Below are 24,302 nucleotides of genomic sequence, written 5' to 3'. Positions count from 1 at the left end.
CAGCAGGAAAGCCTGCAGCCCCCAGGTCTGTGGGGCTACGCAAGCGGTTCCCAAAGAGCTTTAGAACAAGGCATAGTTTTCCCTGCTGGCTCTTTGGGCGTGGGACCCATCTCCAGCCATATGGCCATTTTTGTGCCTGGCGCGGCGCCAAGTGGGAAAGGGTGGTTTTGAGGCTGAAGGCAGCAGGAAAGCCTGCAGCCCCCAGGTCTGTGGGGCTACGCAAGCGGTTCCCAAAGAGCTTTAGAACAAGGCATAGTTTTCCCTGCTGGCTCTTTGGGCGGGGGACCCATCTCCAGCCATATGGCCATTTCTGTGCCTGGCGCGGCGCCAAGTGGGAAAGGGTGGTTTTGAGGCTGAAGGCAGCAGGAAAGCCTGCAGCCCCCAGGTCTGTGGGGCTACGCAAGCGGTTCCCAAAGACCTTTAGAACAAGGCATAGTTTTCCCTGCTGGCTCTTTGGGCGGGGGACCCATCTCCAGCCGTATGGCCATTTTTGTGCCTGGCGCGGCGCCAAGTGGGAAAGGGTGGTTTTGAGGCTGAAGGCAGCAGGAAAGCCTGCAGCCCCCAGGTGTGTGGGGCTACGCAAGCGGTTCCCAAAGAGCTTTAGAACAAGGCATAGTTTTCCCTGCTGGCTCTTTGGGCGGGGGACCCATCTCCAGCCATATGGCCATTTCTGTGCCTGGCGCGGCGCCAAGTGGGAAAGGGTGGTTTTGAGGCTGAAGGCAGCAGGAAAGCCTGCAGCCCCCAGGTCTGTGGGGCTACGCAAGCGGTTCCCAAAGAGCTTTAGAACAAGGCATAGTTTTCCCTGCTGGCTCTTTGGGCGTGGGACCCATCTCCAGCCATATGGCCATTTTTGTGCCTGGCGCGGCGCCAAGTGGGAAAGGGTGGTTTTGAGGCTGAAGGCAGCAGGAAAGCCTGCAGCCCCCAGGTCTGTGGGGCTACGCAAGCGGTTCCCAAAGAGCTTTAGAACAAGGCATAGTTTTCCCTGCTGGCTCTTTGGGCGGGGGACCCATCTCCAGCCATATGGCCATTCTCGTGCCTGGCGCGGCGCCAAGTGGGAAAGGGTGGTTTTGAGGCTGAAGGCAGCAGGAAAGCCTGCAGCCCCCAGGTGTGTGGGGCTACGCAAGCGGTTCCCAAAGAGCTTTAGAACAAGGCATAGTTTTCCCTGCTGGCTCTTTGGGCGTGGGACCCATCTCCAGCCATATGGCCATTTCTGTGCCTGGCGCGGCGCCAAGTGGGAAAGGGTGGTTTTGAGGCTGAAGGCAGCAGGAAAGCCTGCAGCCCCCAGGTCTGTGGGGCTACGCAAGCGGTTCCCAAAGAGCTTTAGAACAAGGCATAGTTTTCCCTGCTGGCTCTTTGGGCGTGGGACCCATCTCCAGCCATATGGCCATTTTTGTGCCTGGCGCGGCGCCAAGTGGGAAAGGGTGGTCTTGAGGCTGAAGGCAGCAGGAAAGCCTGCAGCCCCCAGGTCTGTGGGGCTACGCAAGCGGTTCCCAAAGAGCTTTAGAACAAGGCATAGTTTTCCCTCCTGGCTCTTTAGGCGTGGGACCCATCTCCAGCCATATGGCCATTTTTGTGCCTGGCGCGGCGCCAAGTGGGAAAGGGTGGTTTTGAGGCTGAAGGCAGCAGGAAAGCCTGCAGCCCCCAGGTCTGTGGGGCTACGCAAGCGGTTCCCAAATAGCTTTAGAACAAGGCATAGTTTTCCCTGCTGGCTCTTTGGGCGTGGGACCCATCTCCAGCCGTATGGCCATTTTTGTGCCTGGCGCGGCGCCAAGTGGGAAAGGGTGGTTTTGAGGCTGAAGGCAGCAGGAAAGCCTGTAGCCCCCAGGTCTGTGGGGCTACGCAAGCGGTTCCCAAAGAGCTTTAGAACAAGGCATAGTTTTCCCTGCTGGCTCTTTGGGCGTGGGACCCATCTCCAGCCATATGGCCATTTTTGTGCCTGGCGCGGCGCCAAGTGGGAAAGGGTGGTTTTGAGGCTGAAGGCAGCAGGAAAGCCTGCAGCCCCCAGGTCTGTGGGGCTACGCAAGCGGTTCCCAAAGAGCTTTAGAACAAGGCATAGTTTTCCCTGCTGGCTCTTTGGGCGTGGGACCCATCTCCAGCCATATGGCCATTTCTGTGCCTGGCGCGGCGCCAAGTGGGAAAGGGTGGTTTTGAGGCTGAAGGCAGCAGGAAAGCCTGCAGCCCCCAGGTCTGTGGGGCTACGCAAGCGGTTCCCAAAGAGCTTTAGAACAAGGCATAGTTTTCCCTGCTGGCTCTTTGGGCGGGGGACCCATCTCCAGCCATATGGCCATTTCTGTGCCTGGCGCGGCGCCAAGTGGGAAAGGGTGGTTTTGAGGCTGAAGGCAGCAGGAAAGCCTGCAGCCCCCAGGTCTGTGGGGCTACGCAAGCGGTTCCCAAAGAGCTTTAGAACAAGGCATAGTTTTCCCTGCTGGCTCTTTGGGCGGGGGACCCATCTCCAGCCATATGGCCATTTTTGTGCCTGGCGCGGCGCCAAGTGGGAAAGGGTGGTTTTGAGGCTGAAGGCAGCAGGAAAGCCTGCAGCCCCCAGGTCTGTGGGGCTACGCAAGCGGTTTCCAAAGAGCTTTAGAACAAGGCATAGTTTTCCCTGCTGGCTCTTTGGGCGGGGGACCCATCTCCAGCCATATGGCCATTTTTGTGCCTGGTGCGGCGCCAAGTGGGAAAGGGTGGTTTTGAGGCTGAAGGCAGCAGGAAAGCCTGCAGCCCCCAGGTCTGTGGGGCTACGCAAGCGGTTCCCAAAGAGCTTTAGAACAAGGCATAGTTTTCCCTGCTGGCTCTTTGGGCGTGGGACCCATCTCCAGCCATATGGCCATTCTCGTGCCTGGCGCGGCGCCAAGTGGGAAAGGGTGGTTTTGAGGCTGAAGGCAGCAGGAAAGCCTGCAGCCCCCAGGTCTGTGGGGCTACGCAAGCGGTTCCCAAAGAGCTTTAGAACAAGGCATAGTTTTCCCTGCTGGCTCTTTGGGCGGGGGACCCATCTCCAGCCATATGGCCATTTCTGTGCCTGGCGCGGCGCCAAGTGGGAAAGGGTGGTTTTGAGGCTGAAGGCAGCAGGAAAGCCTGCAGCCCCCAGGTCTGTGGGGCTACGCAAGCGGTTCCCAAAGAGCTTTAGAACAAGGCATAGTTTTCCCTGCTGGCTCTTTGGGCGTGGGACCCATCTCCAGCCATATGGCCATTCTCGTGCCTGGCGCGGCGCCAAGTGGGAAAGGGTGGTTTTGAGGCTGAAGGCAGCAGGAAAGCCTGCAGCCCCCAGGTCTGTGGGGCTACGCAAGCGGTTCCCAAAGAGCTTTAGAACACGGCATAGTTTTCCCTGCTGGCTCTTTGGGCGGGGGACCCATCTCCAGCCATATGGCCATTCTCGTGCCTGGCGCGGCGCCAAGTGGGAAAGGGTGGTTTTGAGGCTGAAGGCAGCAGGAAAGCCTGCAGCCCCCAGGTCTGTGGGGCTACGCAAGCGGTTCCCAAAGAGCTTTAGAACAAGGCATAGTTTTCCCTGCTGGCTCTTTAGGCGTGGGACCCATCTCCAGCCATATGGCCATTCTCGTGCCTGGCGCGGCGCCAAGTGGGAAAGGGTGGTTTTGAGGCTGAAGGCAGCAGGAAAGCCTGCAGCCCCCAGGTCTGTGGGGCTACGCAAGCGGTTCCCAAAGAGCTTTAGAACAAGGCATAGTTTTCCCTGCTGGCTCTTTGGGCGTGGGACCCATCTCCAGCCATATGGCCATTTTTGTGCCTGGCGCGGTGCCAAGTGGGAAAGGGTGGTTTTGAGGCTGAAGGCAGCAGGAAAGCCTGCAGCCCCCAGGTCTGTGGGGCTACGCAAGCGGTTCCCAAAGAGCTTTAGAACAAGGCATAGTTTTCCCTGCTGGCTCTTTGGGCGTGGGACCCATCTCCAGCCATATGGCCATTTTTGTGCCTGGCGCGGTGCGAAGTGGAAAAAGGTGGTTTTGAGGCTGAAGGCAGCAGGAAAGCCTGCAGCCCCCAGGTCTGTGGGGCTACACAAGCGGTTCCCAAAGAGCTTTAGAACAAGGCATAGTTTTCCCTGCTGGCTCTTTGGGCGTGGGACCCATATTCATCCATATGGCCATTTCTGTGCCTGGCGCGGCGCCAAGTGGGAAAGGGTGGTTTTTGAGGCTGAAGGCAGCAGGAAAGCCTGCAGCCCCCAGGTCTGTGGGGCTACGCAAGCGGTTCCCAAAGAGCTTTAGAACAAGGCATAGTTTTCCCTGCTGGCTCTTTGGGCGGGGGACCCATCTCCAGCCGTATGGCCATTTCTGTGCCTGGCGCGGCGCCAAGTGGGAAAGGGTGGTTTTGAGGCTGAAGGCAGCAGGAAAGCCTGCAGCCCCCAGGTCTGTGGGGCTACGCAAGCGGTTCCCAAATAGCTTTAGAACAAGGCATAGTTTTCCCTGCTGGCTCTTTGGGCGGGGGACCCATCTCCAGCCATATGGCCATTTTTGTGCCTGGCGCGGCGCCAAGTGGGAAAGGGTGGTTTTGAGGCTGAAGGCAGCAGGAAAGCCTGCAGCCCCCAGGTCTGTGGGGCTACGCAAGCGGTTCCCAAAGAGCTTTAGAACAAGGCATAGTTTTCCCTGCTGGCTCTTTGGGCGGGGGACCCATCTCCAGCCATATGGCCATTTCTGTGCCTGGCGCGGCGCCAAGTGGGAAAGGGTGGTTTTGAGGCTGAAGGCAGCAGGAAAGCCTGCAGCCCCCAGGTCTGTGGGGCTACGCAAGCGGTTCCCAAAGAGCTTTAGAACAAGGCATAGTTTTCCCTGCTGGCTCTTTGGGCGTGGGACCCATCTCCAGCCATGTGGCCATTTCTGTGCCTGGCGCGGCGCCAAGTGGGAAAGGGTGGTTTTGAGGCTGAAGGCAGCAGGAAAGCCTGCAGCCCCCAGGTCTGTGGGGCTACGCAAGCGGTTCCCAAAGAGCTTTAGAACAAGGCATAGTTTTCCCTGCTGGCTCTTTGGGCGGGGGACCCATCTCCAGCCATATGGCCATTTCTGTGCCTGGCGCGGCGCCAAGTGGGAAAGGGTGGTTTTGAGGCTGAAGGCAGCAGGAAAGCCTGCAGCCCCCAGGTCTGTGGGGCTACGCAAGCGGTTCCCAAAGAGCTTTAGAACAAGGCATAGTTTTCCCTGCTGGCTCTTTGGGCGTGGGACCCATCTCCAGCCATATGGCCATTTTTGTGCCTGGCGCGGCGCCAAGTGGGAAAGGGTGGTTTTGAGGCTGAAGGCAGCAGGAAAGCCTGCAGCCCCCAGGTCTGTGGGGCTACGCAAGCGGTTCCCAAAGAGCTTTAGAACAAGGCATAGTTTTCCCTGCTGGCTCTTTGGGCGGGGGACCCATCTCCAGCCATATGGCCATTCTCGTGCCTGGCGCGGCACCAAGTGGGAAAGGGTGGTTTTGAGGCTGAAGGCAGCAGGAAAGCCTGCAGCCCCCAGGTCTGTGGGGCTACGCAAGCGGTTCCCAAAGAGCTTTAGAACAAGGCATAGTTTTCCCTGCTGGCTCTTTGGGCGTGGGACCCATCTCCAGCCATATGGCCATTTTTGTGCCTGGCGCGGCGCCAAGTGGGAAAGGGTGGTTTTGAGGCTGAAGGCAGCAGGAAAGCCTGCAGCCCCCAGGTCTGTGGGGCTACGCAAGCGGTTCCCAAATAGCTTTAGAACAAGGCATAGTTTTCCCTGCTGGCTCTTTGGGCGTGGGACCCATCTCCAGCCGTATGGCCATTTTTGTGCCTGGCGCGGCGCCAAGTGGGAAAGGGTGGTTTTGAGGCTGAAGGCAGCAGGAAAGCCTGTAGCCCCCAGGTCTGTGGGGCTACGCAAGCGGTTCCCAAAGAGCTTTAGAACAAGGCATAGTTTTCCCTGCTGGCTCTTTGGGCGTGGGACCCATCTCCAGCCATATGGCCATTTTTGTGCCTGGCGCGGCGCCAAGTGGGAAAGGGTGGTTTTGAGGCTGAAGGCAGCAGGAAAGCCTGCAGCCCCCAGGTCTGTGGGGCTACGCAAGCGGTTCCCAAAGAGCTTTAGAACAAGGCATAGTTTTCCCTGCTGGCTCTTTGGGCGTGGGACCCATCTCCAGCCATGTGGCCATTTTTGTGCCTGGCGCGGCGCCAAGTGGGAAAGGGTGGTTTTGAGGCTGAAGGCAGCAGGAAAGCCTGCAGCCCCCAGGTCTGTGGGGCTACGCAAGCGGTTCCCAAAGAGCTTTAGAACAAGGCATAGTTTTCCCTGCTGGCTCTTTGGGCGGGGGACCCATCTCCAGCCATATGGCCATTTCTGTGCCTGGCGCGGCGCCAAGTGGGAAAGGGTGGTTTTGAGGCTGAAGGCAGCAGGAAAGCCTGCAGCCCCCAGGTGTGTGGGGCTACGCAAGCGGTTCCCAAAGAGCTTTAGAACAAGGCATAGTTTTCCCTGCTGGCTCTTTGGGTGTGGGACCCATCTCCAGCCATATGGCCATTTTTGTGCCTGGCGCGGCGCCAAGTGGGAAAGGGTGGTTTTGAGGCTGAAGGCAGCACGAAAGCCTGCAGCCCCCAGGTCTGTGGGGCTACGCAAGCGGTTCCCAAAGAGCTTTAGAACAAGGCATAGTTTTCCCTGCTGGCTCTTTGGGCGGGGGACCCATCTCCAGCCATATGGCCATTTTTGTGCCTGGCGCGGCGCCAAGTGGGAAAGGGTGGTTTTGAGGCTGAAGGCAGCAGGAAAGCCTGCAGCCCCCAGGTCTGTGGGGCTACGCAAGCGGTTCCCAAAGAGCTTTAGAACAAGGCATAGTTTTCCCTGCTGGCTCTTTGGGCGTGGGACCCATCTCCAGCCATATGGCCATTCTCGTGCCTGGCGCGGCGCCAAGTGGGAAAGGGTGGTTTTGAGGCTGAAGGCAGCAGGAAAGCCTGCAGCCCCCAGGTCTGTGGGGCTACGCAAGCGGTTCCCAAAGAGCTTTAGAAAAAGGCATAGTTTTCCCTGCTGGCTCTTTGGGCGGGGGACCCATCTCCAGCCATATGGCCATTCCCGTGCCTGGCGCGGCGCCAAGTGGGAAAGGGTGGTTTTGAGGCTGAAGGCAGCAGGAAAGCCTGCAGCCCCCAGGTCTGTGGGGCTACGCAAGCGGTTCCCAAAGAGCTTTAGAACAAGGCATAGTTTTCCCTGCTGGCTCTTTGGGCGTGGGACCCATCTCCAGCCATATGGCCATTTTTGTGCCTGGCGCGGCACCAAGTGGGAAAGGGTGGTTTTGAGGCTGAAGGCAGCAGGAAAGCCTGCAGCCCCCAGGTCTGTGGGGCTACGCAAGCGGTTCCCAAAGAGCTTTAGAACAAGGCATAGTTTTCCCTGCTGGCTCTTTGGGCGGGGGACCCATCTCCAGCCATATGGCCATTCTCGTGCCTGGCGCGGCGCCAAGTGGGAAAGGGTGGTTTTGAGGCTGAAGGCAGCAGGAAAGCCTGCAGCCCCCAGGTCTGTGGGGCTACGCAAGCGGTTCCCAAAGAGCTTTAGAACAAGGCATAGTTTTCCCTGCTGGCTCTTTGGGCGTGGGACCCATCTCCAGCCATATGGCCATTTTTGTGCCTGGCGCGGCGCCAAGTGGGAAAGGGTGGTTTTGAGGCTGAAGGCAGCAGGAAAGCCTGCAGCCCCCAGGTCTGTGGGGCTATGCAAGCGGTTCCCAAAAAGCCTTAGAACAAGGCATAGTTTTCCCTGCTGGCTCTTTGGGTGTGGGACCCATCTCCAGCCATATGGCCATTTTTGTGCCTGGCGTGGCGCCAAGTGGGAAAGGGTGGTTTTGAGGCTGAAGGCAGCAGGAAAGCCTGCAGCCCCCAGGTGTGTGGGGCTACGCAAGCGGTTCCCAAAGAGCTTTAGAAAAAGGCATAGTTTTCCCTGCTGGCTCTTTGGGCGGGGGACCCATCTCCAGCCATATGGCCATTTTTGTGCCTGGCGCGGCGCCAAGTGGGAAAGGGTGGTCTTGAGGCTGAAGGCAGCAGGAAAGCCTGCAGCCCCCAGGTCTGTGGGGCTACGCAAGCGGTTTCCAAAGAGCTTTAGAACAAGGCATAGTTTTCCCTGCTGGCTCTTTGGGCGTGGGACCCATCTCCAGCCATATGGCCATTTCTGTGCCTGGCGCGGCGCCAAGTGGGAAAGGGTGGTTTTGAGGCTGAAGGCAGCAGGAAAGCCTGCAGCCCCCAGGTCTGTGGGGCTACGCAAGCGGTTCCCAAAGAGCTTTAGAACAAGGCATAGTTTTCCCTGCTGGCTCTTTGGGCGTGGGACCCATCTCCAGCCATATGGCCATTTCTGTGCCTGGCGCGGCGCCAAGTGGGAAAGGGTGGTTTTGAGGCTGAAGGCAGCAGGAAAGCCTGCAGCCCCCAGGTCTGTGGGGCTACGCAAGCGGTTCCCAAAGAGCTTTAGAACAAGGCATAGTTTTCCCTGCTGGCTCTTTGGGCGTGGGACCCATCTCCAGCCATATGGCCATTTCTGTGCCTGGTGCGGCGCCAAGTGGGAAAGGGTGGTTTTGAGGCTGAAGGCAGCAGGAAAGCCTGCAGCCCCCAGGTCTGTGGGGCTACGCAAGCAGTTCCCAAAGAGCTTTAGAACAAGGCATAGTTTTCCCTGCTGGCTCTTTGGGCGTGGGACCCATCTCCAGCCATATGGCCATTTCTGTGCCTGGCGCGGCGCCAAGTGGAAAAGGGTGGTTTTGAGGCTGAAGGCAGCAGGAAAGCCTGCAGCCCCCAGGTCTCTGGGGCTACGCAAGCGGTTCCCAAAGAGCTTTAGAACAAGGCATAGTTTTCCCTGCTGGCTCTTTGGGCGTGGGACCCATCTCCAGCCATATGGCCATTTTTGTGCCTGGCGCGGCGCCAAGTGGGAAAGGGTGGTTTTGAGGCTGAAGGCAGCAGGAAAGCCTGCAGCCCCCAGGTCTGTGGGGCTACGCAAGCGGTTCCCAAAGAGCTTTAGAACAAGGCATAGTTTTCCCTGCTGGCTCTTTGGGCGGGGGACCCATCTCCAGCCATATGGCCATTCTCGTGCCTGGCGCGGCGCCAAGTGGGAAAGGGTGGTTTTGAGGCTGAAGGCAGCAGGAAAGCCTGCAGCCCCCAGGTCTGTGGGGCTACGCAAGCGGTTCCCAAAGAGCTTTAGAACAAGGCATAGTTTTCCCTGCTGGCTCTTTGGGCGTGGGACCCATCTCCAGCCATATGGCCATTTTTGTGCCTGGCGCGGCGCCAAGTGGGAAAGGGTGGTTTTGAGGCTGAAGGCAGCAGGAAAGCCTGCAGCCCCCACGTCTGTGGGGCTACGCAAGCGGTTCCCAAAGAGCTTTAGAACAAGGCATAGTTTTCCCTGCTGGCTCTTTGGGCGGGGGACCCATCTCCAGCCATATGGCCATTTTTGTGCCTGGCGCGGCGCCAAGTGGGAAAGGGTGGTTTTGAGGCTGAAGGCAGCAGGAAAGCCTGCAGCCCCCAGGTCTGTGGGGCTACGCAAGCGGTTCCCAAAGAGCTTTAGAACAAGGCATAGTTTTCCCTGCTGGCTCTTTGGGCGTGGGACCCATCTCCAGCCATATGGCCATTTTTGTGCCTGGCGCAGTGCCAAGTGGGAAAGGGTGGTTTTGAGGCTGAAGGCAGCAGGAAAGCCTGCAGCCCCCAGGTCTGTGGGGCTACGCAAGCGGTTCCCAAAGAGCTTTAGAACAAGGCATAGTTTTCCCTGCTGGCTCTTTGGGCGTGGGAGCAATCTCCAGACATATGGAAATTTTGGAGGCCGGCCCTGGCGTACTGAGAAAGGGTGGTTTTGAGGCTGAAGGCAGCAGGAAAGCCTGCAGCCCCCAGGTCTGTGGGGCCATGCAAGTAGTTCCCAAAGAGCTTTAGAGCAAGGCAAAGTTTTCCCTCTTCACTCTTTTAGCGTGGGAACACTCTCCAGACATATGGAAATTTTGGAGGCCGGCCCTGGTAAACTGAGAAAGAGTGGCTTTGAGGCAGAAGGCTCAAATGAATGCATTGCTGAACGAGAAAAGTGGCCAATACTCTGTCTCTATACTGACTCATGGATGGTGGCAAATACTTTGTGGGGATGGTTAAAGCAGTGGAAGCAGAGCAACTGGCAGCACAAATGTAAACCCAGCTGGGTTGCTGAATTGTTGCTGAGTGGCTAGGGAAACTAGTCGTAAACGTGCGTCACGTAGATGCCCATGTACCCATGAGTCGAGCCACTGAGGAACATGAAAACAATCAGGAAGTGGATAAGGCTGGTAAGATTTTCCAGACAGATTTGGACTGGGAACATAAAGGTGAACTATTCTTAGCTCGGTGGGCCCATGACACTTGTCATCAAGTAAGGGATGCAACATAATGATGGGCTTGTGACCGAGGGGTGGATTTAACTATGGACACTCTTGCGCAGGTTATCCACGACTGTGAAACATGTGCTGAAATCAAACAAGCTAAAAAGTTAAAACCTTTGTGGTATGGGGGACGATGGCTGAAATATAAATATGGGGAGGCTTGGCAAATTGACTATATCACAGTCCCTCAAACACGTCAGGGTAAGCGGTACGTGTTTACAATGGCGGAAGCAAGCACCGGATGGTTGGAAACCTATGCCGTACCCCATGCTACTGCCCGGAATACCATCCTGGGCCTTGAAAAGCAAGTCTTGTGGCAACATGGTACTCCAGAAAGAATTGAGTCAGACAATGGGACTCATTTCAAAAATAATCTTATAAGTACTTGGGCAAAAGAACATGGTATTGAGTGGGTATATCATATCCCCTATCATGCACTGGCCTCTGGCAGAATTGAGCGATACAATGGACTATTAAAAACACCCCTGAAGTCAATGGGAGGTGTGGAACCTTTAAAAATTGGGACAAGCATTTAGCACAAGCTACCTGGTTAGTTAACAGCAGGAGATCCATCATTTGAGCTGATCCTGCTCAATCATACCTTTTACTTAATCTAGAAGGGGATAAAGTCCCTGTGGTGCATGAAAGGAATATGTTGGGGAAAACCGTTTGTGTTTCTCCTCCCTCAGGCAAAGGCAAACCCATTTGTAGGACTTTTTTTGCTCAGGGACCTGGATATACTTGGTGGGCGATGATGGAGAATGGAGAAATTCAGTGTGTGCCTCAAGGAAATTTGACCCTGGGTGAAAATACTCAACTCTGAGCTGTATGATGTTAATTGTTCTATAATACTAATAGTGTTCTGTAAGTGTTTTTCAGGATAACGTAGTGGTGATGAGATCTGCGCTAGCTTCATCAAGTGGTGTCCAGCAAACTCTTCAGGATGGACATACTACCTGTAGACATGGACCACAATGAACTTTACATCATCTTTTACATCATGCCCTGAGAGTCTGCTATGATAGATGAAAACCTGCAATTATGAACTAAATGGACTTAATGAACTTTTGTGTGTTGTAAATATAGTATATCTGTATATGTATTTATACATGTATATACATATACAGTATATCTGTATATGTATCTGTATATATATTTGATGGATAAGAAGTATTAGAGATCTGAGTATGATGCAAATGATATGTAATAAGGGGTGGAATGTCCTGGTTTGAGGTGAAGCAGAGCCAACTTTCTGTTCAGTGAGAGAGAGGCTCTTGCTTATACTTTTTGCTGTGGCAACCAGGGTCAGCTGACTTCGTTGTTTACCCTCTGGAAGGGTTACACCTGTGGACAGGTCAGGTGACCCAAACTGACCAATAGGGGTCAGTTTATATCAGTATATCTCAGTCATTTTATATCAGTAGTATCTCTCCTCCTCCTCTCCATGTATGAGAGGGGAGCATCTGTTCCTGGCCATTGGCCAATTTGGTCAAAACCATGACAAATATATACAACATATACAAATATACACAAAACCATAGCAAGCTCTCAGGGAAATGTCACTGGCAGGCACTGTGAAAGTTCCAGACTGGACTCAGTGACGAATGGGGACTGGAACGCACTGACCAGGATCAAAAGGCAGATGAGCTGATGGCGTCCTCCTCAGATGTCAGTCATTGAAGAAAGAGAGACATTGAAGAAGCAGTTCATTGAAGAGAAGAGAAGATCCAAAGAAGAAGAGCCCTCGGAAAAGAATCCTTGGAGAGGAGCCAACCTGACCCCTTTGATCCCTCAGCTTTTATACTGAGCATAGGGTGGATGGGATGGAATACCCATGTTGGTCAATTTTGGGTCACCTGTCCTGTCCGCTCCTCCCCACAGGTGAGCCCCCTCTACGTTTTTGTGTTTCTGACCCTCCAATAGGGCAAAAAAACGAAATTAGCTGACTTTCGTTGTTATGGAATAAGTATAAGCAAGAGCCTTTCTACATACCACTCCTTGGCACAAACTGTCTTATCACTCTGAACAAACCATTTTTGACACAGCATGCCGTTAATTTCAGAGAGTTAGAAGAGGCCGAGCTAAGAAGTAAAATTACTGAACAGAAAGTTGGTTCTGTTTTACCTCAAACCAGGACACTATTTCATTATTTCCTCTTTTTTATTATTAATATTTCATTAAAGTAGTTTAGTTTTTTCTAAACTCGTAAATCTCTTCATCTCTCTTCTTCCTCTCTTTGGAGAAAGAGGTGGGGAAGAGCATCTGTTGTCTTGTCACTGTCCAACCCGGCCCAAACCGGCCCCACTTATCAATTTTAATAACACTTTTTAACTGAAAGGATTAACCCTATCTACATAGCTAGGGGTGCAAGAAAAGTGGAAACCGGACAGTTGCAAGTCACATTTATAGCCAGATCAGAACTAATGCAGCAATTTGTGAAATAGAAATCTGGTTATATTGAGGTATAGACCTACGTTTATCTTTTAATGTTTTTATTGCTCTTGATATGAAATATCTGTTGCAAAATCTCCAAACACAAAAATAAAAAAAAATTAAGAATTACAATATCAATAATACGCAACTCAACAGCAAAGTGGAAAAAAAATATTTGTAACTTCTTTCAAAATTATTCTTTTTTTCTTTATTCTTTTGAAGAGAAAGAACAAGAAGTTGAAAACCCTTCTCCAACACAAAAAGAGAAAAAGAAGAGGCCGTTGTCCCAGATCAGTGGAGTAAAAAAAGCTGATGCACAGCTCCAGCTTGACTAACTCCAGTATCCCAAGATATGGCGTTAAAACAGACCAAGAAGATGTTCTTGACAAGGTAGAGAATATTTAAATCTTTGCATTAAAATAAAGTCAGTTTTATTCCATCCTCTGCTTTATAACCATTGATTTCAAGCTGTAGCACCGAAGGCTGGTCTCACTTGAAATAATATAAATTCGGTGAAATGGAAGAATAACAAAATCGGAATCAGGCTTTGAGGATTAATTTCTGCATGAACAGTTTTTCTGCAGGAATGTTTGCTGTCTGCTGATGGAATGTAAATTAGCATTTGTATGTATATTAATAAAGCTGCTGATTCATAAATAATATCTGAGGAATGAATAGTAAACATACTATATACTATCAGAGGAATGAGCTATATAGCAGCCCTATGGGTTTTTTTGAAAATGTACAACTGTATATAGCATTAGAGCTATCCTTGCAGGTTCTGTCTTAAGCTGTATCGCTTTACATACATCAGTTGTGGTTTTGTTTTTAATGACATTTCCTGTGACTTTCACACCAGCAGCTAACTATTTGGCAATAATCTAAAACCGGCATAAAGTGTTTATTCATTCTATTTTAGATTTTTGCATTTTGAAATATGCCTATCCTTTTGTTTTTAAGCATCTCCCCCTTTATTTGAAGAGTCTGCTTCTGAGAACTAGGGAGACAAGAGCAGAATCACAGAATCTTTCTCTGGAGGTTTTCTCCTCACAGAACTATGCTGTCTCTGGGCAGTGAGATAGCAAAGTGTGTCAGTTCAGCACATTCAAGATACTGTAGCATTTTCCCCTCTGGAGCAATCAACTTGAGGCACTCATTCCTGTCTAGTGAATTAAAATCTCAAAAGTTGGTAGCTGCAAATTCAAATATTACAAGATTAGTAGCAGTGGCTTGCCCCTTTTAGAGTTTGGCATATAATTTTCCCAGTGGCAAGATCTGAATCTTCGACTCTGTTGTTTGTGGCTGTTTCAATCAAAAATTGACAAAATATGCATGTTAGTTTTCAACATGTCTGTTGCTTGATTCTGTTGTAAGAACTAGAAAACATGAACAAATGGGACCTTCAGGTTTTCAGATTAGCGAAATTATCTGGAAGCAGACCTTTGACAGTCATAATGCACACCATTTTTTTCAAAAAAGTAGCAGTGGCCATACTTCTTTTTGCTTGTCTTAGAGATTTTTCTGTGCTTTGTAATCTTAATTGTTTCTCTTTTCCTTTTCTAGGAAAGGGACTTGTTAAAAACATTTTAAACTCCAGTAGACACTTTAATAACTTACTTGATGACCCTAGAAGACCATTACCATGCAGATGTGTCATATCACAATAACATACATCCTGCGAATGTTGTTCACTCAACCATGTCCTGCCATCAACCCCAGCATTAGAGGTAAACTACGCTAAGGTGGGAAAGAGGCAGGCATGAGAGAAAGGGACATACAAAGACTCTTCTAAACTAAATGTTAAATATCTTAGTTTATACAGTTTTTTTTAATATAAATCTTTACATTTCTTCCATTAATTGTGCTTTTAAAGATATTTTGTGAGAATCAAAGTTTATTTACATATAAATATTGTGCAAAAAATGTCAAGCTTTTTCTTTTAAATCATGGTTTTATACTTGGAGATTTGTGCTCTCATAATCTTTTTCATTGTAACACAATGTGTAACTTGTTTCCACTATCTCATTATGACTACTACATGCTGGGACATTATTTCCCATGTGGGACTCTCATTAACCACAGTTAGTTAGAATTGCTTAAGAAAGATAGTGATAAAATGGGATTCCCTCAATAGGGCCATTGGTTGGTTTCGTTTTTTTCTTGTTCATATTCATTCTGATCCTGAAAGTCTACTTTTGTGTTTTTTCCTGAGGCAGAGTGGAACATGTACTAAATTTTCACTGGACTGTCTCATTTTTTTCATAAATACTTCAAAATTATTTGGAAAACAATAACATTTCCTCTTTTCTGAGGAGGTTTTTTGGTGCAAGTGCTTAAATTTCTGAAGTGAAAAAAGTGAAAGATAGATAGAGATTACTTTCCCTTTTTAAGCACAGCTTAGCCCTTAGTATAGCAAACATTGACATATCCCAGTAAATTGTTGGAAAAAGGCAGATAAAGCAAGTAGTTGAAATTTTAGTAGTTCAGAAGGATTTACCCTCACTTTCAAGGCGGATGCATTTTGACTATTTTTCATAATGACCAATCTTTTGTTACTGAATGGTTCCGCTTTACCTTCTCCTGAATGAGGTGGTTATAAGTGGACCTTAAGCTTATTGGCAGGTCTCAAAAGACTCAGGAATTCTCCTGGGAAAGATTTTCTTTATCTCAAGAAGGAATATCAGATTATCTTCTTAAATCACCACTAGCTTTACCAAACAGCCAAACTGATAGTCAGTAGCATTTTTTTGTGGGTTGGTTTGTTTGTTTTTTCCCCCAGACCAACTGTTTTTAACGGCCTTGTTCTCAGTGGAGCTTTAGCCAGTAAAATATCTGCCTGGTGCCACTGCTGACCTACACACTTCTGAGCTCTTCTTGATCAGTTATGAAAGCAATTACATAACATGTGTGCTTGTGATAACAGGGGACTGGACTCAGTGACACGCCTGGTCCCTTGCAGTTCTCTCTTCCTGTTTTCTTAACAATCTCATACAGAAGAAAAATCAGTAAATGTTAAGCAAGATGCCTTGTAGTCTGTCAACCTTTTATTTAGCATCATTTAGGAGATGCGCGTCTTTCAAATAGAGGACAATGTGTTCATTGTGCAATGTAGACATGCCAGATGTAATATGATACCATGATACATAGGAATCAGACTGACATTTTTAACTTCAGTTTGTGCTGTAGGTTAGAAACGTAAATCTGTACTTAATGATCTAATAAAAGTGGATTTATTTACAGACCGAAGCTGAAAAAAACCCTTCAGTTGTTACTTAATTTAGTAATGCTGTCAGCATGAAGTAAGGATAGAATCATTGAGTTGCCTAGGTTGGAAGGGACCTTTCAGATCATCTAGCCCAACCACCAACCTAACACTGACAAAAACCATCACTAAACCATATCTAGTTTAACTTTGATGGCCAAACTTGAAAGATCTATGAAATTCTATGTAATTGACAGTTTTGCAAAAGGTTATGATAGTCTATGTGTAAAATCTAAGATCCCTGATACATTCCAAATGTGTTTTGCTTGTCTAGATCTAGATCCAAAGTAGAGTCCTTTTATTGAAAATATTTTTCATTGATTAGTGACTGACGTTTCTGTTTCATTATTTTCTAGGCAGTGTTTACTGACTTGGAGATTTTTGCCAGTGTGATACATGATGTAGGTTATCCTGGAGTTTCAAACCAGTTTCTTATCAACACAAATTTGATGTTTAGTGTGTTTTCTCAAAATTTGCTGCAAGATCTGCACATAGCACCTGAAACGTGCAGTTCATTAGTTGTTTGCTTTTTTCTGTACCTTTTCTCAGTAAATGGATAGGTGTTTGTATTTTTAACTGGATATTATTTTGCATTGCTTATAACTTTAGAAATAATATACATAGTACCCTCTAGCAAAAATTCCAAGACATGAACTATAATCCTGGCACTGTTTCAGTGTATTGGATGTGGTCTCTTTCCTGGAAGTTAGTTGGTTTACAGTACTTGGCAGCACTAGGTCCTTCTAGACAAGTACTCTTGAATTTTATAATGTGTTACAGAGATTACCGGGGGGAACTTTCTTCCATTTCCACTTCCATTACAAAGTTGAGCACACTTTAGCTCTGTCTGTAGATTCAGCCCTTCCAAAGTAGTTTGGCAATGTTGAGTGTTTTGCAGTTGGGGATCATCAGAAGGCTGTTTGAAAGGAAAATAAACCAGTGCCTGTTGTCTTTGTAAGAAAAATAATAAATAGGCAAGCTTTGTAAACGTTGTATGAAAGAGAGATCACTTTACAAACTTGCTTTCTTTTTCTTTTTGCTATGATGGTTTTGCTACCATCAGGATAAGGAAAGGTAAAGAAAGGGTTTCTGTTTTCACAAGATCGATGTATTTAAGACAGCAGGAGAATGCATAATGAGGCTAATGAAATCTGAAGAGCAAAGCTTTTATAGGCACTCCACTGAGCTAGAGGGATTTTAAAACAAAGCTGCTGCAGAAGAAGATAAAGAGGACAAAGAGTAGAATAGACTTACATATGGTTAGATTTAAGATAGACTAGCTGTGATAAATAGAAAATAATATTAGCACATAACAAGTGTGATTGCATAAAAAGTATTAATTATTGACGACAGGTTCATTTGCAAGCTGTGTCTTAAAACATAACCAAGCTGATTGTGCAGTATCCCCGGGTAGAAGCTAAAGCTGTGCAGAAAATTGTAACTGCTTTTATTTGTCAAAGCTGGCTGTTCAGTGGGCCTAGGCAGGAAAAAGCAGACCTTTTGTGCGTGCCTTAGTACAGCCATTGCTAGGAAGGAGTGTGTTGTTCTCACAGCCATATGGAGTGACCAAGTTAAGAATACTTTTCTTAGAGAAGGTAGCGTTACAGCATCAGGTGTTGATTGTGCTCAAGTACGAGGCAGTAGGCAAGGCCACTGCTTGCTTTTTCAAGCCACATGACCTTCCAAGAAAAAGACCAGAAGCATAACTGTTACCATCCTACCAGATTCCTCTCAAAAACATCCTGTTATGCATCCCTAGGCCTAATTGACTAGGCATCTGAATGCCTTAGCTAACTGCAGAAGGACATGGTTAAAAAAACAAGATGTGTGCTCTCTGTCTGACTTGCAGCAAAGCCTCAGCTGTGTATTCCCAGGTCTGAGTACTGGATAGGTTTAACTTGACTTAAACAATTGAATTTTTGTAGTTGTGATGGGAGGGAGGGATGAGAAGAGAAAACATCAGTGTGCGTTTTAATTTAGGTGCATTTATGCATATGATATTTTCCATGTGACATCATGCAGATATGAAAATGTATTCTGAAAAATACCTTACTTGGTTTTTTTTTCTGACTTGCCACTCCACCTATGTATACATGCTTCACTGCAAAGCTTTTTTTTTAATTTATATTACTTTGCCTTGATTTGATAAATTAATTTTGTAACTTTTGATAGTGTGTGAACTACAGCAACTCTCTTTCTAAAAGTTCATCTTCAAATATTGTTATGAATGTAAAGAATTTGAAAAAATCATAAGGGATTTTGTAGAAGCATGGGCTTTAGTAATGTTCGCCCTGTGACACTTATTTCAGGTTCTGAACTTGCCTTGATGTACAATGAAACCCCTGCTACTAACCTGATTTCAGCTGTAGAACATGCAACCCTGAAATCGGAAATTGAGGTGCTGAAGTCATCATTAGCCTTTCAAAAGTGGACAGGAGAAAAATTAAGAACTCAAGTTGATAAGCTTGTGAGTGAGAGTGAATGGTTAGGAAACCAGAATGATCAACTTGGGAGTGAAAATCTCCAACTTAAAATGTTATTGGAAAGGGTGACTGGGCTCTCAGATAAAATGCAGCCCTCGACCCAGGTCCAACAAACGTGTTATCCAAATTCTGGAACCCAGAACGGAGACTTTTGGTCTAATAGTGAGGATGAGGAAGAAGATGAGGAGGAAAGGACTTTTACTTTGAAATCACAAGTTTTTCCTTTACGTCCTCTGGTTAAAACGGAAACCGTGGTTGATGATGAAATTCACACCACTGTGCATACCGTTCCATGGACACCAACCGAGTTAACAAAAATAAGGGAGAAATATTCAAGGCGGCCAGAAGAAGAGTTAGCTGTTGAGTATGTGTGGCGAGTTTCTTCTGAAGGGGGGACAGAATTATGTCGAGTGAGGAAGAAGCAGGAGACTCTTGGGGACCAGGAGTGTTTTTAACCACTATGCCTGGGGATCATAATTATTCCCTAAACGCTCGAGCAGCCTATTGGGCAGGGGGTATGGAGCCGTTAGAGATTAGAGCTACAGGCTACTCTGATCTGTTTGCAGCTGTACAGAAAGCAGCTTGTCTGCAAGCCATGTATGACAGAGAGGAATTAAACCGTTCCTTGTCTGCACTCAAGATCATATACGGGCTGCTCGGTGTGCTCATGGGTGGGGCCGGCGTCACTACATGCCCACCTGGAATGGATATGTACAGGAAATAGACCAGTATGGGCGCCGAATGGGCCGGGCCAGCCTAACTAGTGAAAAATCCTCCGAACACCCCCGAAAGGTTCGCCAAGTCCGAACTCACACTCAAAACCCTAAATCGGAGGGAAGCTTTAAGCCTGATAAGGACCGGAACGAGTTGTGGCGTAAAGCCCTACAATTAGGGGTGCCCCGACAATTCTTGCACGGTGTCCCTACGGGAGATCTCCGTACGCTGGTCCAATCTCTAACTAGAAAGAATAATTCGGCTGGGGAGAAAAGTCTAACCAGAGAATCCCCGAGCCGTGAGAAAATTGTGCCTTCTGCACCGGAGCGTAATTTGATTGATTTGTCAGAGTCCCAGTCAAAAAACTCCTATCCCCGGGGAGGGCAGTGAGCCACCCTGTCCGGCGGGTACTAGCTATTCAATGGCTCTCTCATAAAGATTCCGAACCTATTATCGCCATTCCTGTTGGACCCCGGAGGATGTCAGTAAATTTTATTATTGATACCGGAGCCCAAATGTCTGCAATCACTAATGAAACGGCACAACTTCTAGGTATAAATCCCACCCGACGCAGAGTCAACTTTGCAGGAATTGATGGTGTGGTAAAAACATGCCCCGTTGCAAAAAATAACCTCTGGTTGCCGAGAGAGCAGCGAATGACTAGGGTGGAAGTGTTAGTGGGTGCCTCACATATTAACCTCCTAGGATTTGACGTGCTGCATGGGCGAATGTGGAAATTCCCAGATGGAACTGTGTGGAGTTTTGCAGGATGCAAAAAAGTAATAGACACAGTGAAATTGAGTCTATTGGAAACTTCCATGCCTTTGCCTCCCTCTAAAATTACCAACGTCCGGCGGTATCCACTGCCTGCAGCTGCACTTGCAGGAGCAGACGGGGTGGTATCAGATTTAGAAAAAAGAGACATCATTAAGAGGACTCACTCGCCTTATAATTCACCGGTGTGGCCAGTAAAGAAACCAAATGGGCAATGGCGTTTCACAGTAGATTACCGAAAGTTGAATGCCAACACTGCACCCCTGACCGTCGCAGTTCCAAATATCACGGAAATTGTGACAATGATACAAGGAGCTGCCCATCCTTGGATGGCTGCCTTAGATGTTAAAGACATGTTTTTTATGATTCCCCTCCTTGAGCAGGACAAAGTGCAGTTTGCATTCACATGGAAAGGAGTCCAATATACCTTTAACCGACTTCCACAAGGATACAACCATTCCCCCACTATTGCCCATAATGCTTTAGCTAAAGTGCTATCAGAGATTCCTGTTTCACAGGGATGTACGGTATACCAATATATTGATGACATCCTAATAGGGGGAGAGAACCAAGAAAGTGTAAAAGACATGATGGAAAACATCCAAAAAACATTATTGGATTTAGGATTGGAAATTCCAGGCTCAAAGTGTCAGGGACCTGCACAGGAAGTTAAATTCCTGGGGGTCTGGTGGATTAAGGGAGCTGCTTTTGTCCCTCAGGATACCCTGAAAAAATAGAGCATGGACAGAATCCATCCAGCGTGAAGGAAGTTCACGCAGCAAGTTCTGGGAACTTTAAGTTATTGGCGTAAACATATCCCTGGCTTTTCCATCATTGCTCGCCCCCTTTATAGTTTGCTCAAAAAGGGTAAATCCTGGGAGTGGACTGAACAACACACTAATGCTCTGGAATTGCTAATAAAGGAGCTAAGGTTATTCCAACAGCTTGGTCCTATACATCCAACTGACCCGTCCACGTAGAATGGGGGGGGTTCAGTGAACATGGTTCCCATTGTAATTTATGGCAGAAGGGACCAGCAGGACCGGAGAGACCATTAGAATTTAGCTCTCACTCCTTCAACGATACTGAGAGCAGATATTCAGACCTTGAGAAGGGTTTACTGTCCCTGGTGCGAGCGTTGCAACGAACAGAGCAGATAAGGAGAGAACAGAGCGGTGATTGTTCGGGGACCTTTCTGCCTCCTAGATGTGGTCCGTAAAGGGACAAGACCACCAGCCGGCATTGCCCAGAAACCCACAGTTCGAAAGTGGTATGCTTATTTAGAAGGCATTAATGAAATCATGCCAATCTCTGAAGGTAGTGTTAAAGTATCCAAGCTCCAAAAGGATATAGATGGTGCCCTATTGTTCCAATCCCCACCAAACAGACCATCTCCAATCCAAGAAGCACCTCCTCTGAAAGAAGGCAGTGATCTTACAGGAGTGTAGTTTACTGATGCGTCATCTCACCGTGAAAACAATAGGTGGAAATATGAGGCCACAGCTTTTGTCTTAACAATACGCAATGCTTTGGTATAGACCATATACCCGATCATCGCGCTGGGGTTGAATCACCATGGAGCTATATTCTATCCAATAGAGCACAGAGTGTGGGCACAACAAAAATGAGAATAAATGGCAAACTGTTGATGTTGACGCATGCGTTTCACGAGACCAACAAGGATTCATTTGTGAGAGTAATACCCTGAAAGCACAAGACATTTGTCTTGACACCAACCAGAATGTTTGTCACTTTGAGATACATCCCGATGAAACCCCAGAAACTGTGCTTGTATATATTGGGAAAGGGTGCGTTTGCATGAGGTCTCCCTGTACTCTTGTATTCATAGATGACATAGTAGTAGATATAAGTAATCACTCAAATCTTTGTGTTTGTAACTTTACTAACATCATTGGATGTGACTTCAATTATTCAGCTCCTGTTACATCTTTTCAATTGCTACAATCTAATTACACATTGATTCGAGATTTGTTGCCTACCCCTATCGCAATGAATCTCTCACTGGTGAAGAAGTTGCTACAACATGATGAATTGAAGCGACTGTTGAAAGAGGCCCAAGAAAATGGACAGAGAACTTTGATTACCGTCCATCATGATGTTGAAGAAATACACCAAGTGCTGGAAAGAGTCAAGAGAGACGGAGGACATGGATGGGGAGATATTCTTTTTGGATGGTCGCCAACAGTTACAGGACTTTATAACAAGATGCTCCATCCTGTTGTTGTTTTACTGATACTCATTGTATTGTGCTTCACTTTGACAATTTTTTTGTATGTTAGACTTTGGATTTTGATGAAAAGTTTAACTCGTTTGATCACTCCAGGAGATGTATTGGCACTTGATATCCCTCACCACAAGAACACATGTGATCTTTCCTATCAGTATTGAGTATCCTGGAGCTTGAGTGACTGTAGTCACGGGGTGGATTATGTGGAATAATTACTAAATCGGCTAAAAATACAAAAGTACAGCATTGTTCACACATTAAGGAAAAGTATAAAATCAAGAGGCTTCTGAGGTAGAAAATAGCCGCAGCTGGCATGAAGGATACAACACCTGTGGTTCCCTGATAAGCTACATGAGGTACAGGACGGGATGCAATTATTCCGTGGCTTTACCTTATGATGTATAGCGGATACGGGAATGGGATGATACCATGAAACAGATAAGCTGCCAATTAGCTGCCCGCTAGATGCTCAGAGCCAACATTTTGTCAAATTTTGATGAAATGCTGTCCTTTGTGCGAACTTTGCTCATTATAATGTCATTATAATACCAAAACACACCTCCATCCCGAAGGCTACCCGCCTCCAAGGTGTGACCACTCCTTCTTGAGTCTGCGCCCTGAATTTCTCATAAACTATACCTTTAGTTGTGAAGCGAGAGAATTTTACACCAATCATGATAAAAGTATGTATGACTAAAGTCACTCAAACCTCCACCTTGAAGATAACAAATAGTATAAAAATAGCCCGAGAGAGGGGGGATACCCAGGGAAGACACCATCTCGAAGAATTCCATCACTGACTTCCGGGAGCAGTCGACGGGCTGAGCCTCTCTTCCCCCCATAGGGACGCCTTTGGGTAAGACTTAGATTATACCGAGTGCTTCCTCGGGAAACTTAGAAATTTTCTCTACTTTCGACTAGAGGACCCCTGATTTCCATCCATGACAGTCACATGTCGTAAATCAGGCTCCAAAGCCCATCTGTGCCTTCTGGGACCATCCACTGGAAACTGGAGCAACACTTCTCCTGGAAGAACCCCCACCTTGGGGGTGTTTTACTCAGCAACTCATGTACACGTGTCTGTAAAGCCAAAGTAGGTTTTCCATCGCAATTCTTCATGTTTTCTCCCTGATCAGGCAGGGTATACCACAGGATATGTCACGGGGTGTATTGTTTCTCTCGAACGGGTTGGTCAGGGGAACTTTTTTCCTTAATGGCTGAAATGCCTGTCGGTACAGTTTGGGAGTCCACACTATTCATCAGCTGGGATATTTTGTTGAGCACACTACACAATGATTCCTCAGAGTTATCAGATGCTTTTCCCACAGCTGAGACATCAGCTTGCGGAGGAACACTCCACAGTTTCTGCAACATCTCATCAAGCCGTTGCCCAGATTTGTCAGATGATTTTTTTCCATGGCTGAGACATCAACCTGCAGAGGGACACTGTCTAACCATTTGTCCAACTCCTTGCTGAGCACTACCACAGATTTGTCAAATGGTTTTTCGTCAACTGAGACGCCGGCCTTATCAGATGATTTCTCCAGCGCTGAGACACCAGCCTGCCGGGTGGAAAGAATATTATCTGCTTATTGCTGCATTCAATCATCCATATCACCCACCGTCGATGTCTCATCATCTTTCCAGCAAAATAGTGCTAATACATTAGCATACACCGATGTTGCATTCAGTACCCACTTGCACCAAATGGGTTCGGTAATTTTGAGTGCATCTGGATCTAGTAGTGTCTGTGGGTTGTCCAAATCACTGAAAATCATCTCCCGCACAGCTATTTCCCTCAGAGTCTTACCACCTCTCTCAATAGTTGTCCACTTGGATGGGCGGTATACAACGTCATTCCTAAAGGGATACCTGCTCTTCATGCTTAACAGGAGTCGCCTCCAGAGGATAAGGGATTGTGGTGGTCTTCCAAGGGGCCTGTCAATACACAGTTCTTCAGCCAATGGTCCCAAATACTTGGCTTCTCTAGCATCTAAGTCCAAACCATCGGCTCCAGTATCCCAGCATTGGAGCAGCCTAGTAACCACTTGCTCACGTTTATGACAGCTGTAATCTTTACTTTATCTCGCAGCTCACTTAGGGATAATGATCGAGTGGTTACCTCTGATTC

Source organism: Larus michahellis, chromosome W, assembly GCF_964199755.1.
Source record: "Larus michahellis chromosome W, bLarMic1.1, whole genome shotgun sequence".
NCBI lineage: Eukaryota > Metazoa > Chordata > Aves > Charadriiformes > Laridae > Larus > Larus michahellis.
This window is presented reverse-complemented; position numbering follows the sequence as displayed.